The sequence below is a fragment of the Acipenser ruthenus genome, chromosome 23 (assembly GCF_902713425.1).
Source record: "Acipenser ruthenus chromosome 23, fAciRut3.2 maternal haplotype, whole genome shotgun sequence".
NCBI classification, from domain to species: Eukaryota; Metazoa; Chordata; class Actinopteri; order Acipenseriformes; family Acipenseridae; genus Acipenser; species Acipenser ruthenus.
Genome location: NC_081211.1, coordinates 12,442,103 through 12,457,481, shown reverse-complemented (window position 1 = coordinate 12,457,481; position 15,379 = coordinate 12,442,103). Strand labels below are relative to the sequence as shown.

At 40.3% G+C, this 15,379-nt stretch overlaps 1 protein-coding gene across 2 annotated transcripts in view; it reads right to left on the bottom strand.

Annotated features, from left to right (window-relative positions):
• Positions 1-1,975: 1,975 nt before the first annotated feature.
• The window catches only part of LOC117969341 (uncharacterized), a 37,293-nt gene continuing 23,889 nt past the window's right edge, over positions 1,976-15,379 (bottom strand). For both annotated transcript variants that reach the window (XM_058997762.1, XM_034917258.2), the window contains exons 3-6: positions 13,912-14,131; positions 11,531-11,806; positions 5,743-5,849; positions 1,976-4,698 (exon numbers count right to left, since the gene is read on the bottom strand). The gene's annotated coding sequence lies outside the window, so the exon portion shown is untranslated. The remainder of the gene's footprint in view (positions 4,699-5,742; positions 5,850-11,530; positions 11,807-13,911; positions 14,132-15,379) is intronic.

Below are 15,379 nucleotides of genomic sequence, written 5' to 3'. Positions count from 1 at the left end.
GAAACGATGACCCCTCTTCCTATGTCGGGTCATCTCAGAGACGGTGACCCCTCTCCTGTTTGTCGGGTCATCTCAGAGACGGTGACCCCTCTTCCTATGTCGGGTCATCTCAGAGACGGTGACCCCTCTTCCTATGTCGGGTCATCTCAGAGATGGTGACCCCTCTCCTGTTTGTCGGGTCATCTCAGAGACGGTGACCCATCTTCCTATGTTGGGTCATCTCAGAGACGGTGACCCCTCTTCCTATGTCGGGTCATCTCAGAGACGGTGACCCCTCTTCCTATGTCGGGTCATCTCAGAGATGGTGACCCCTTTCCTGTTTGTCGGGTCATCTCAGAGACGGTGACCCATCTTCCTATGTTGGGTCATCTCAGAGACGGTGACCCCTCTTCCTATGTCGGGTCATCTCAGAGACGGTGACCCCTCTTCCTATGTCGGGTCATCTCAGAGATGGTGACCCCTCTTCCTATGTCGGGTCATCTCAGAGACGGTGACCCCTCTTCCTATGTCGGGTCATCTCAGAGACAGTGACCCCTCTTCCTATGTCGGGTCATCTCAGAGACGGTGACCCCTCTTCCTATGTCGGGTCATCTCAGAGACGATGACCCCTCTTCCTATGTCGGGTCATCTCAGAGATGGTGACCCCTCTCCTGTTTGTCGGGTCATCTCAGAGACGGTGACCCCTCTTCCTATGTTGGGTCATCTCAGAGACGGTGACCCCTCTTCCTATGTCGGGTCATCTCAGAGACGGTGACCCCTCTTCCTATGTTGGGTCATCTCAGAGACGGTGACCCCTCTTCCTATGTCGGGTCATCTCAGAGATGGTGACCCCTCTCCTGTTTGTCGGGTCATCTCAGAGACGGTGACCCCTCTTCCTATGTTGGGTCATCTCAGAGACGGTGACCCCCCTCCTGTTTGTTGGGTCTCCTCAGTGACGGAGCCCACCTTTTATATGTGTAGGGCCTTCGAAGGATGGAGCCTCCCTCTTTATATGTTCTATTTGTTACTAACATTATGTCCTAAACATTACAGCAGGTGGCCTAGCTCCACCCCGTGAATTGGAATATTGAGTAGTATTGTTGATTGCCAAGAAATAAGTTGCACAAATTCCACACCACATTTTATTTTGAGAATGGGTTAAACAATGTTTGTGTTGTGCATCATATCCTCTTCCCATACTATGGATATTAACACCTGAGTCTCTTCATCGCTCCAATGGACGTAAGTGGAGGATGGACATGGGTTTTGCTCAGACATAAGTAACTAGGAGAAATTGCATGGGAGTATAGTTATACACATTTAAACATAGTACTTAGTAGTACTTTACAGTAAAGTCGTTTTGACAGTTGTTTGGAAAGATATTCACAAGTGTATTCTGAAGTCCTGTACAGCAGCTGTAACCACCTGAATTCACAAGCCCACGATGCAGTTTATCAAACATTTTTAGTAATAGTTTTAAACAGAAACTTGGTAAATACAATCTTGTATGATACTTTACAAACACATTTAGATCTGTGTAAGATTAGCATTATGCGAAGTTCTAGGGAAGATGGAGAAAAAAGTGGGGATATCTGCAACCTCAACCTGATAAAGGAAATACTGCAAACAAAACATTAACTTCCCTGCTGCCATCTTTGGACCACGGTAACTTATGTATTTCCATGTGACTTTTATGCAGCTTTAGGAAAGGACTTGAATGAGCTAATTAACATTTTCACGAGAAATTACCTGGAATCTCACAAGAAATGGAGACTTTCACGGTAAAATACTGAGCCCGTTTTTTGGGACATTCTCAAGAGCTTTCCCTGCCAAGTTTCACGTGCATCGTCCATTCACGTGAAACAAACCAACATGTAAACCAGCCTTATGTCTGTTATATACTGGTAGCAAAAAAATTAAGCAAACCCTGTATATTTTTTAATCATTGCTTTATTCGACAAAATGTATTCAATATTAAAAAAAAAAATGATACAGACTGAAATTGTTAACAACAACAGAATCCTTCAGATGAGGAAAATACAGTTTTGACACATCTTTCACTTTTTTCTTTTTTTTGGGGGCAATTCTTTTTCCACCTTTTTACCCTAATTTGGAATCGCTAATTGAACTCGGTTCACCGCAACGACTTTGTGCCTATTCAGGAGGGAAGAGACAAAGCACACGCAGGCACTCTCCGATACGTGTGTCTTCAAAGCCAGCCACTATTTTAATCGTACTGCAAGCCCAGTGCCTCCACAGCCCTGCAGAAAGATTCGATGCAGCTGTTGACTGCCAACACCCTGAACCTGCAGATGTCCAAGAGGTCACAGGAGTCGCTAGAGCGCAGTGAACCGAGGGAGCCCCATCCTACTTAAACTCACCCCACCCTGGCGGTACGTGGCCAATTGTACGCCACCCATTGGGAACTCCCAAGTCAGCAAGTACACACATTGGGGTATGTAGACGTTTGACGACAACTGTACGTATATATTTGTTGATTGACAAAAAAAATTGATAAGATACTACACAAATAATTTATTGAAGGGGTTAGATTTTCACAGATTTTACATAGCAAGTAAAGTGTTTCAAAATAATCACGACAAAGAAAAACCTGGGTTTATTAAAAGTGTAAAACCACATTAAGCAACAATCTTATGGACACAAAAGACTGATCTACCTAGAAGCAATTTCTACAGAAAGATTTACAAAGACTTCCAAAAGTATTCCTAACTCTGTAGGGTTATATTACTGTTTATAGTACAGCACATTATATCTTAATGTTTGACAAACCTTGTAAATCGCCTTGGATAAATATTGTCAGCTAAATGTCTTAATAATAATAATAATAATAATAATAATAATAATAATAATGTTGCAGTGAGTATTAGCATAGAAACTTTTCTAGGAATACTGCACTATAACATTAATATTAGCCATCCTGTCCAGAGGAAGAGTTTTTGTTGTGTCCCTTAAGTACCTGGTCATGGTTTTGAGTGCAAACAGATCAGGCTAAAGATTCAATGAGTACAGGGAGCTGAGTGGAATACTGTACTTATGTTCTTATCATAATGAAAGGCTTACGTTTGCTTAATTTCTATTATATTTGCACAATGATATGTATTATTATTTATTTTAGACATTTTAGTCCCAGAAAGTTAAACATAGGTTATAATAAACAGCCTAAAATATATATTTTAGGCTGTTTATTATACAGCACTGCGGCAGTCATTTTGGCGGTTTTTGGTTTTAAAATTAAATTTTCTCCACTTGTGTAACACATATGGGGCTGCACATTCACATACCTTTCTGTGCATATGTATTACATATTCTCACAAAGCATCAAACGCAGGGGAGCAGAAATAGAGGAGATATACATTACATTACACCTAAAAGCCCCAGGAGCAGTCACATTGACGGCCACACAGAAAACAATTATATTGTGATTATACAGAACGGTATTCTACTTTATTATTTTTATTTACCAGTCCGCAATGCGTTTAGCTGTAATTAGATTAGTCTCTACTCCCTGCTCGAGTGAATGACTGACAGTCATTGGGTAGGTGCCACTTTGTCTGTGACTTATTCGTTACCAAGGTTGCTATAAAGGTCAGAGGCTACCCTGAAGAATTAATTGTCTTCCGCAGTTTCACGAGAGGATACATGAGAGTTTGCACAAGAGGATAGTCTTTCATATACGTTACTTTCCTGTGAATAATAAAAAGAGAAGAACGAGTCAATGAAGACAGTGATTGCAGTTGTTATGGACTGTATCTGAAGGTGATTCTGGAGATGAACAAGATATGGAAAGCGATGGAAGCGACTCAGATTGGTGTAGAAGAGGGGTCCAGCAGCAATGAAAGTGAGGACAATGCAAGTGAAGGTGACAATGAGGTGACAGCTTCCAGTGCGCAACCGATTTCTGTTGCATTGCTTTGATTTGTAAAATAAACGTTCTTATATGTTATGCTTCGGTTGTTCAGATGTTTGTGACGTACTCAATAAAAAAAAGTGAATTACATCCGACTGTTTCTCCGTTCGTTATACTATTTACAGTGTTTTGAATACAGCTGTCAGAAAGACTGCTGCGGGGCTTTTAGGTATGAGCATATCTCCAGTCCTTCTAGTTTTAAAGATAAAAATAGATGAGTCTTTATTTAAAAAGGTTAAAGCTGGTTATTTTGCCAGAGTGAGTAGAGCTTGGAAAGACCAAAAGGAAGACATTATAATTGCACACAACAGTGTCAGCCAACAGAGTGTAGTATACCTATGTTAGTTTATCATACTACAGGATTTTTGCACAAACTACAGTTCTATTATAGTACATGTATTGTTCTCCTGGGTTAACAAAGAGTTCTCAACCTTGTCTGCCCGGGGCAAGCAATCACTCTCAATACAGACCCCTCAATTTCAACATTAAAAGCAAATTGAAATATACATGAAGTATAATTATTTAATCATATAATAACTATAATTAATAATTTTAAATCTTTTTTTTTTCTGGGGACCCCCTCTGCTCTCGCCCATCTTATTGTTTAATGGATGCCAGTATTTCTTTATACTCTGCAGTGTTTGCACTCAAATATCTTTCCTTCTCCACCCATGATAACAGTATTTAGCAGTATTCTTTCACCAGACTGTGGAATCGAATCAGGTAATAAGACTTGGTTCCCTCTTCAGACAAATTAATCCTTCTTTCTTTAATTCCGCTAAGATTCATCCCTGGGAAAAAAAAAAAACAGAACCATTAGATGTTTTCATAAAGAGTTAAGTGTCTGTTTGAAAGCTGAATGATGATGTCATGAATCCACATGGGAGGTAGGGTTCTTACAGGAAGTTTCTTGTACATTCCTGAGCACTGGCAAGCAGGAAGGTATAAATCACGTGATGTGGTTGAAGGTGTATGATTGGATTACTTAAGAACTAGCTCTTAATGATGATTGGCTATTTGGCACAGGGACAAACTGTTATAATATCCCTCTTTACATCTCTCGGTCTCTTTCCACTCTGTCTAAACCCATTCCTCTTTTATCACTAAGGACTCTAGTGTATAATAAGGTAACTGTATCTGTTCCTGCTATTATACTGCACCTCTGCGATCCTATTACATTGTTATTCTTTATTGTCTGGTGTCTGTGTACATTATATCTTTCTCAATGTAACACTTTTGAACTCTAACAAGACAAACAGAGCTGTATTCTTAACAGCACTATATTAACACCTGTTTTTTTCCTACTGAGAAAACACCACAAAGAAGATGGAAAGTGAATGTATCCATACACTAGGGCAGGCACTCCCATTTCATTCCATTGTAAGTATTTGTTCCAACTAACCCTTAATTATTGAAGTGAGCTTCCGCATCAGGGATAATTACGTAATTCAGGGTCAATTAAGAGGATTGAACTGTCCTGCAGTGGAATGGAATGGAAGTGCCACAGGTTGCCTACCCCTGCACTGGGGTATGTAAGACTTTGACGACAAATCAGGATGCTAATTTAAGAGGTACTACAAGAAGTTTGAATTCCTTTTTTAATGTATCTACAGAATCAGACCCAGTACAGAAAAAATACTATTGAGACTTTATCTCCTTTATTATTTCTCAGAGACAACTGTTTCTCCAATGCAGCTTTTAGGAGACACGTTTCATGACATACATGACATGAAAATGAGACATCCATTTTTATTCTCAGGAGAAATGAAAAAAATCAAGTTGAGTAGTGAAATTTCCCATTGGGGACACAGTACCAATATAAAATATAACAATACCTGCGTCCTCTCTGAGCTGCATTGATGAGAGGGGATGGGCCACAATAAGAGACATCTTCAGCAGCTTTTCAGCATCTCCACTCAACAGCGTCTTAGTCAGGTGATCTCTGTGAGCAGTGATTCAAAAACAAGTGAATTAACCTTATGTATTATCGCCACAGTTGATGCACTACAAGACCTGTAGCTAGCCTGCCCAGAGGAAGGGTGAAAAGTCAGTGGAACACTAACACCTGTTAAACGCCTGCAGCTGTGCTGGTTTACATTTCAATTAAACCCCTAGCGTTCCTAGCCCTTGTAGTTTTTCTGGTGGCCGCCATTTCTATAGGTCTTATTAACTACAACTTTATTATTGTATTTGTATTATGATTTATATGTATATATGATGGCGAAAGCCAGTCTCATAATATATAGTCACATGAATGGGGTTAAAATTCCCATTCATAAAAACCTTGTGCAGAAGGTGACCATCTCCCGAGTTAATTAATTGATTAATTGTTGCTAATCGGGAGATGGTCACCTGTATAAAAACCTGCCGCTTTGCTTGTTCGGGGAAGGGTGTTCGAGAGTGGAGAACGAGTGAGGAGTTAGGAAGTAAAAGCGAATTCAAAGTAAACATTGCTATACATGCTGGCTCAAAACCAGCACGATACTTGTTTGGTTCCGTTTGTTTGTTTGGCCAATGTGCCCTTTTGTTTTGTGTTTGTTTCAAATCTTTGCTTTATTATTTAATAAAGATATGGCTATGGCTGTTTCAGCCATACCTTTCATGGTTTGTGTCACTTCTTCCTGGTCCGTGACATCACCACACCTGCGTATTGCAACCACTCTGCCACAGTATCGTTAGTTTTTATTTCCTATACTAACATTTTTCTACTTTCAATTGACAAACACACTCAGGAGTAGCCAATCTTGGCACTTGCAATCCATTCCACAGCAGGACTTTGTTTCAACCTGACCTGTCATTTAGACCTTGTCCATGGGTGCTGACAGCTATCCGCTTTGCTGGCAACTAGTGAAAACACGATGACATCGTGTAGTCTAGATCGCCACAAAATCAGCTTTGAAGAGAGCCGTAGCTCTTTGCCCTACGAGAGACTGAAACAGTAAACGGAAGCATAGTCAGCAGCTGGGCCTAAGTTCATGTACTAGCCATACAGAAGAATTGCAACAAGAACGCTTCTACGAACTACATAACTCTTCAATTGCACAGCATTATCTGAACTGAGTTACGTCTGATCAACGGAACTATTTCCAGTTGGAAAACTGCCAACAACAGCTATAGTGCTGCAAGACTTGAAGATCAACAAGCTGATCTCCATTTTAAAATAACTATTTGTTTATTGCGAGCCTACGCAACAATGCATACTTCAAGCAAAGTACCATCTTCTTTCATTGGACCTTCAGAACCAAAGAGCTGCAGTGTTCATCAACACAGGTTGACTTCTTCATATGGAAATCGATAAGCATTCAACATATCTAATATTAAATACTTTATGACTCGAGAAAGTAACTGTAGTAAATGCTATCAAGTTAGTAGATAAACTGTTCTAGGAATAACTGTTTTAGCGTGTGTAAGAAATGTATTTTGCTTGTGCAGAGAATTTGATCATTGCCCCATTTCTGAGTTAATTTGAATATATAATAAACTGAGGTTGGTAACATATTATTAGTTTGGTACATCACGTTTAAACTCAATTAACACGGTAAAACTAATTTGCTAAATTAGGTACTGGAATGTTGGGTTCTGTTCTGAATGGGAAATGGAATTAATTCTCGTGCATATTGACATGATCGATTACAACGAGTAACGGGTATTGGAAATACTAATGCGAAATAGACACTTTGTGTGATAAGCCATATTTAATATTAGTATATTAACCATGTATGCTAATGATGTTATGGTCATTGTAATCGTTTGACTATGAGATCAATGAACTGTATACTATCCACGCATATCTCTAACCAATAGCCTTTCCTTTCTGTAATATTAGACTAGTTGTGCACCCCTTTTTATTCTTAAATAAACTATTTTTTTATATTTCTGACACGTTGTGTGAATGTCGGTTATTGTCGAAGGTAATCCGAGTTCTACATGATCCCATCAACACAGGAGCCGGGTTTGTATAATTTTTGGTGGTGCCCAGTGTGGGTCAGAGTCCCATCCCCTATATTTACTGCCGTAAGAAACTCATTGTGGTTCTACTTAGACTATTTTATTTTATATATAGTTGTAGCAGGGCGAGTGCCCTGCACGTGTGTATTTAGTGTTGGTATCATTTGTATGGGGAAATGGGTTTATTGTGTGTCGTTTTGGGGTTGATTTGTTTAATTGAATTATTGTTTTACAGACGGGCGCTCGATTGAGACTTGCTGCCTGCTATGCTTGGTTGAGGGGAAGGGCAGCAAGTGATTGGCTGTGCTGGTCCTCAATCAGCAGGTGGGCGGGTCTCGACAGAGTGTCCGTCTGGTTAAAAACATCCGCGGGAGATAGCTCAGGGCTGCTGCAAGGCCTGCCGTTTTCACGACACCTTTGATTTATAGTTTGTGGTATTGTGTTTTATTTTGCACTTTTTGTACAGCTTGATGTACTAGTCCTCTGTGCGTTACCATCGCTGGTAACGTCACATGACCACCTTTATTTTACTTTCGTTTTCTGTTTGTTTGTGAATAAAACCTGCGCGCCTGTGCCGGCGTTTTCAACAACACCACGTCTGTCTCTCTGTATGCTTGAACAGCGGCTACCCACACGCGTGACACGAGGAAGACCCTGTCACAATAGTATATATTATTGCTTTGTATGACATCCTGAGTTGGAGTACATTGTCCTATAAAATTGTATATTAAAGGATAAACGACAAAGCTCTGGTGAATACAGTAACAACCAAGTGCTGATGGATCCATAACCCACAAAAGCAAATACTTCCAAAAATGTAATAAAAAAAAAAAAGTAGCTCCTACTTTTGCGGTGTTCTAATTGTTTCCAGGTAACCTGACAACGTTCTCTGTGTTGCTGCTCTGGCCTCTCAAACACTGCGTTTAAACTTTAAATGATTAAACCAGCATTTCATTTCAAAAGCAAGGAGTGTAAACAGTACTTCAGAGTCGTTTTAAAAAAACAGACAGAAAACAAAATAAATGGTACACAGTAGGACTGTCAGTTAAGCCTCAAAATAGCAATCAATTAATTGGGCACACACGACACCGGTGAAATTAGGTTGATATTATTATTATTATTTATTTATTTGTTTATTTAGCAGACGCCTTTATCCAAGGCGACTTACAGAGACTAGGGTGTGTGAACTATGCATCAGCTGCAGAGTCACTTACAACTACGTCTCACCCGAAAGACGGAGCACAAGGAGGTTAAGTGACTTGCTCAGGGTCACACAGTGAGTCGGTGGCTGAGCTGGGATTTGAACCGGGGACCTCCTGGTTACAAGCCCTTTTCCTTAACCACTGACTTTAACTTCAAAGCAGTCCAATCACAGGACGCAGAGAGTAATAGTAAGAGGGGCAGTGTCTGGGCTAGAAACTGTAAGAAGTGGGGTTCCACAGGGTTTGGTGCTGGGACCATTGCTCTTCCTTATCCATACAGATGATATAGATCACAGTATAAATAGTAAATTAGTTACATTTGCTGATGATACAAAGCTAAGAGGAACAGCTAACACTTAGGAAGCAATTCGATAAATACGTTGTGATCTTGATAAGATTCAGATTTGGGCAGATACATGGCAAATGAAATTTAACACAAAAAAATGTATTGCTCATTGGTAAGAAAAATGTAAGGCATAGTTATGCCATGGGGGGCATAGAATTAGAAAATGCACAATGGGAAAAAGAAGTAGGTGTTGTGATAGATGCAACACTCTCAGCATCTACGCAATGCACAGGGGAATAAAACATTCTAATAGGATGCTAGATACATGGCAAAGAGTGTAGAGTTCAAATCAAGGGGGGTTATGCTGAAACTGTGCAATGCCCTTATTATGCCACACCTGGAATACTGCATAACGTTTTGGTCTCCACGTTACAAAAAGGATATAGAAGCACTAGAGAAAGTTCAGAGAAAAGCAACAAGATGCTTTCCACGGCTTTAGGAGATGAGTCATGAGGAAAGACTAAAGTAACTTTAGTGGCACACAAGGACATCATTGGAAACTTGTTAAGAGCCAATTTCAAACTGATATAGAAAACACTTTTTACACAGCGTTATCAACACATGAAACTGATTGCCAGGACACATTGTGGAGGCAGAGGCACTGGGATCCTTCAAAACTAAACTCAACTGTAATAGAATCATTTACACCTTGTTTCCACTAGCCCTGTACTTAAAGATGGCTGCATTTCCAGTGCATTTTCTCAGGTACAGCTGCCCCTGGAAGTATCTGTGCAATGTGGAGAGTCAAACGGCATTCTTTTCCTTTTCATTATCCATACTATAATTAGTAGTCTTATTAATAGCGATTTCCCAGTGAATTACAAGACGAAGAAAATAACTTGCCGTGAAAAAAAAAGATGAAGTCTACCGTGTGACGGGGAGCCCAGCCCCCTATGTATATATGCTTTTGTTCGCTATTATTATTATTGTTATTATTATTATTATTATTGTTATTATTATTATTATTATTATTATTATTATTATTATTATTATTATTATTTATTTGTAAATATGAAGGTGGAAAGCCTACGTGTTATTTTTGCAGGGTGGATGAAAAGCTGCCACCTTATTTTTATTGTTTTGTGATTTGAATGCCTCTCATGAGAACGTGTGGATGATCAGCTAAATGATTATTGAATTAGATGACAGCTACTCGTATTTATTAAACTCATGCAAACTATGGCAGAGGGGTTAATAGGGTTATTGATAGCTAGTTAACTCCTCAGCTTGTAAACTATAAGAACTTAGCGCTTCGCAGACAGGAGGCAGAGTGTGTCAGAGGCGGAACTATAGATGTCAGTTGTAAGATCTAAATCTAAATAACATTTGCTGTGTATGCTGGTTCACAGCAGCCTACTGCTTGTTTTCGGATTGTGTTCCGTCTTTATTTCAGCCAACGTGCCATTTGTACTTCGAACGGCTTGAAACCGTTTCAGTATGACATATAAAAGTGTTCCATCCCAGAACTGTTTGAAACCCGCTGAGGTGAGCTGTACCTGAGCTGTACTGTACCTGAGCTGGACTGTACCTGAGCTGGACTGTACCTGAGCTGGACTGTACCTGAGCTGGACTGTACCTGAGCTGTACTGTACCTGAGCTGGACTGTACCTGAGCTATACTCTACCTGAGCTATACTGTACCTGAGCTATACTGTACCTGAGCTGTACTGTACCTGAGCTGTACTGTACCTGAGCTGTACTGTACCTGAGCTATACTGTACCTGAGCTGGACTGTACCTGAGCTATACTCTACCTGAGCTATACTGTACCTGAGCTGTATCTCAGCATGAGTGGAAATGCTCTAAACCCATACGGTCCAGCTGGTACACCTAAACGGGGCATTAGTGTATAGGAAAATGACAAGCTCTGATGGGCTGAATGGCCTGTTCTCATCATTCACTTTTCTTATGTTCTATGTAATTGCTTGTTTTTTTAACCTTTTATTATTATTATTATTATTATTATTATTATTATTATTATTATTATTATTATTATTATTATTATTACAAATAATGTAATCATATATTGACCAAGAATAATAATTACAAAAATACACAATGACAATTTAAATAATTCTATAAAGTGGTTTTGGGGTAAGTTGACCAGTGGTGATTAGATCCTGTATTACCTGCAGCTTGCTGAGAGTTTACTGGAGCCAGTGGTCAGTGCAGCTCTGTGATCCTGATGCAGGACGTTCAGACACAACAGCTCCCGGCCTTGAGGGTCTGTGTCAGCGCCCATCAGCATGGTGTGAAGTTTCGGGCTCTTTCTCCTCAGCTCTGCGTTGGCTTGAGGGTTATTCTGTACTTCCTTTAAAGCCTTCTTCAGTACGGCCTTCGGTGGAATGTGGTCTGCCTCTGTGACATGCTCAGAAAAGCCTTCATCCACATTCAAGTTTTTCATCCTTAAATTTCACACCATAAGGAACAAAGTACAAATGAACATAGTTAAGTCAATGATCTATGTTAAAATGAATACAAGGACATATTTTCAAATACTATTTCTAGGGACATGCAGTTTCCCAAAACCGATTATTTAAAAAGTTGTAAATTATAGAACATTATCATTTTTTTAAATAGGAACTATGCGAACGGGCCACTGTTTGCTTGTCCGTGTGACTGTCTTGGGTATAAATCGGTACTTTTGGTGAACACCAAGTGGGACATTGACTGTTTTCATGAAAATACATAATGATTAAATAAAATAAGGACAAATATATACAACCAATTGTGCGCATCCTCCCGCTTTTAAACCAATAGTCTGTTTGTGGTGTCTACTGAGGAGGAGTGCCAGTAAATTGTGAAAGATTTCACTCTGTCCGACAGTTACATGATAAGTCCAGTTAAGTGAGGAAGAGGAGTAATATGATAGGTAAGAATTGTTTTTTGTAGTAAATCAAATAATTAATCACTTGCATTTATGTATGTTTAATATCAATATAATCTAGTAACACAATTATCACTTTTAAACCAAATATAATGAGAATAAAAACTGTATTACACGTTTATTTCAATGCATTTGAATATGGTGGGTCACTATACTGCTGCTGCAGTCTTAGGCTTTACCCAGACTGCTCCAGCAGTAAAAACCCAGCTGTATAAATGTGTACATTAAATAACTCATTGAAATTGGATAGAAGCATCAGCCAAATATAACTAAAATTAAAAAGGTCAAATAGTTCCAGGTTGGGTTGGCTGTATATCACATTTCAATGATGAGTAGCAATGAATCCAAAAATCATCCCTATTTTCATCGTAGAGGGTCAGTGACGTGTAGCGTTGGCTAACCACACTCACCAAGACTCTAGGAGCTGGTGAGCTTCTCCACCCAAAAAAAATCCCTGATAAATGATCCTAAATGGTGGAAAAAGCTGCAAAATTGAATAAATGTATTCCAAACTGCTGGTCCTACACATAAGTAAATATTTTACCAACTTCAGGCCCTCGGTACTAGGGCTTCTTTAAAGCCCTTCTCTGAACCGACACTTAAATTGAAAATGCTTACACTTTTAAATCACACAGATAGGTTCTGCTGTGTCTATAGTCTTTCCAAAGGAATTCAAAAGGAATTGTCGGCTTTTTTGCTGGCTAATTATCGTCAGGTGTGTTTCACCTCAATCTCAGCTGAGTCTCTAGGAGCCTTCAAGAAACTGAAACATGAGATTCTGGAATCAATAAGCTGAGCCACCCAAACTGAGTAAGGCGAGTGCAAGTGCAGAGTGCGGAGTGCGAGTGTGGAGTGTGGAGTGCAGAGTGCAGAGTGCATAGTGCAGAGTGCGAATGCGGAATGCAAGTGCAGAGTGCGGAATGCGAGTGTGGAATGCAAGTGCAGAGTGCGGAATGCGAGTGTGGAATGCAAGTGCAGAGTGCGGAATGCAAGTGTGGAATGCAAGTGCAGAGTGCGGAATGCGAGTGTGGAATGCAAGTGCAGAGTGCGGAATGCGAGTGTGGAATGCAAGTGCAGAGTGCGGAATGCGAGTGTGGAATGCAAGTGCAGAGTGCGGAATGCGAGTGTGGAATGCAAGTGTGAGTGCGGGTGCAGAGTGCGGAATGCGAGTGCGGAGTGCGAGTACAGAGTGCAAGTGCGGAGTGCGAGTGCAGAGTGCAAGTGCGGAGTGTGAGTGCGGAATGCGAGTGTGGAGTGCAAGTGCGAGTGCGGAATGCAAGTGCAGAGTGCGGAGTGTGAGTGTGGAATGTGAGTGCGGAGTGCGAGTGCGGAGTGCGGATTGCAGATTGTGGAGTGCGGAGTGCGAGTGCGGGTGCGGGTGCAGAGTACGAGTGTGACTGCAGAGTGCGAGTGCGAAATGTGAGTGCGGAGTGTGAGTGCGGAGTGTGAGTGCGAAATGTGAGTGCGGAGTGCGAATGGACATCCTCTTGTTTGTAACCTTTCTGAGACTCTTATGTTTCTTAAATGAACAAACATTGCCACATTGCCAAAACATTGGGCCCCTTAGCTGCTTGGTAATAATTTAGTAAAGCAAATAAAAATTAAAAATAACAAAGTTGTCACCTCGTCTCTGACTTGGTTTCTCAGTTGAATCGCTTTATTTTTTAGTTGGTCTTCCTGGCTGTTGTCCTTTGCTTGTATGACAGCGTGGTGCAGACAGTTCTGCTTCTCTGACTTCACTGGAATGACTGTGCCGTCTGGTTTGATAATGTCAAAATGGCCAGTGAAAGGATCTCCTGTTTCACAGATTCTTTCTTTAATCTTTGTAAAGAAGCCTTTTTCACTGATAATAAAAGAGAATGAGAGAAACTGAAATATATATGTCAACCGTACCTGTATCCAATTAAATATAGAAAGTTATGAAACGATGAATGGAGACATTTTTTAAGACACTTAGGGGTAGATACACTGAGATGGGCCAGTTGCAGTGCAAACATACCGCAAGTTGCAGTTTTTGGAACAACAATTCACACAGTATATGTTTTCTCTGCAGACAGCTTTAGTACATTTCATTATAATATCTAAAAACCATCATTTCCACCCCATTTTTCCGAATTCATGCAGGAACACCCATAATAACATATTCATGAGAGAGAGAGAGAGAGAGTGAGAGAGTGAGTGGTTAATACAGACACTATACTATAGTGCATTGATGTACATATATATATATATATATATATATATATATACAGACGTGCTCAAATTTGTTGGTACCCCTCCACAAAAAACGAAGAATGCACAATTTTCTCTGAAATAACTTGAAACTGACAAAAGTAATTGGCATCCGCCATTGTTTATTCCATATTTAATAGAAATCAGACTTTGCTTTTGATTTTTTATTCAACATAATATTGTAAATAAGAAAACAAATGAAAATGGCATGGACAAAAATGATGGGACCGCTAACCTAATATTTTGTTGCACAACCTTTAGAGGCAATCACTGCAATCAAACGTTTTCTGTAGCTCTCAATGAGACTTCTGCACCTGTTAACAGGTAGTTTGGCCCACTCTTCCTGAGCAAACTGCTCCAGCTGTCTCAGGTTTGATGGGTGCCTTCTCCAGACTGCAAGTTTCAGCTCTTTCCATAGATGTTCGATAGGATTCAGATCAGGACTCATAGAAGGCCACTTCAGAATAGTCCAATGTTTTGTTCTTATCCATTCATGGGTGCTTTTAGCTGTGTGTTTTGGGTCATTATCCTGTTGGAGGACCCATGACCTGCGACTGAGACAGAGCTTTCTGACACTGGGCAGTACGTTTCGCTCCAGAATGCCTTGATAGTCTTGAGATTTCATTGTGCCCTGCACAGATTCAAGGCACCCTGTGCCAGGCACAGCATAGCAGCCCCAAAACATAACCGAGCCTCCTCCATGTTTCACTGTAGGTATGGTGTTCTTTTCTTTGAAAGCTTCATTTTTTCGTCTGTGAACATAGAGCTGATGTGACTTGCCAAAAAGCTCCAGTTTTGACTCATCTGTGCAAAGGACATTCTCCCAGAAGGATTGTGGCTTGTCAATATGCATTTTAGC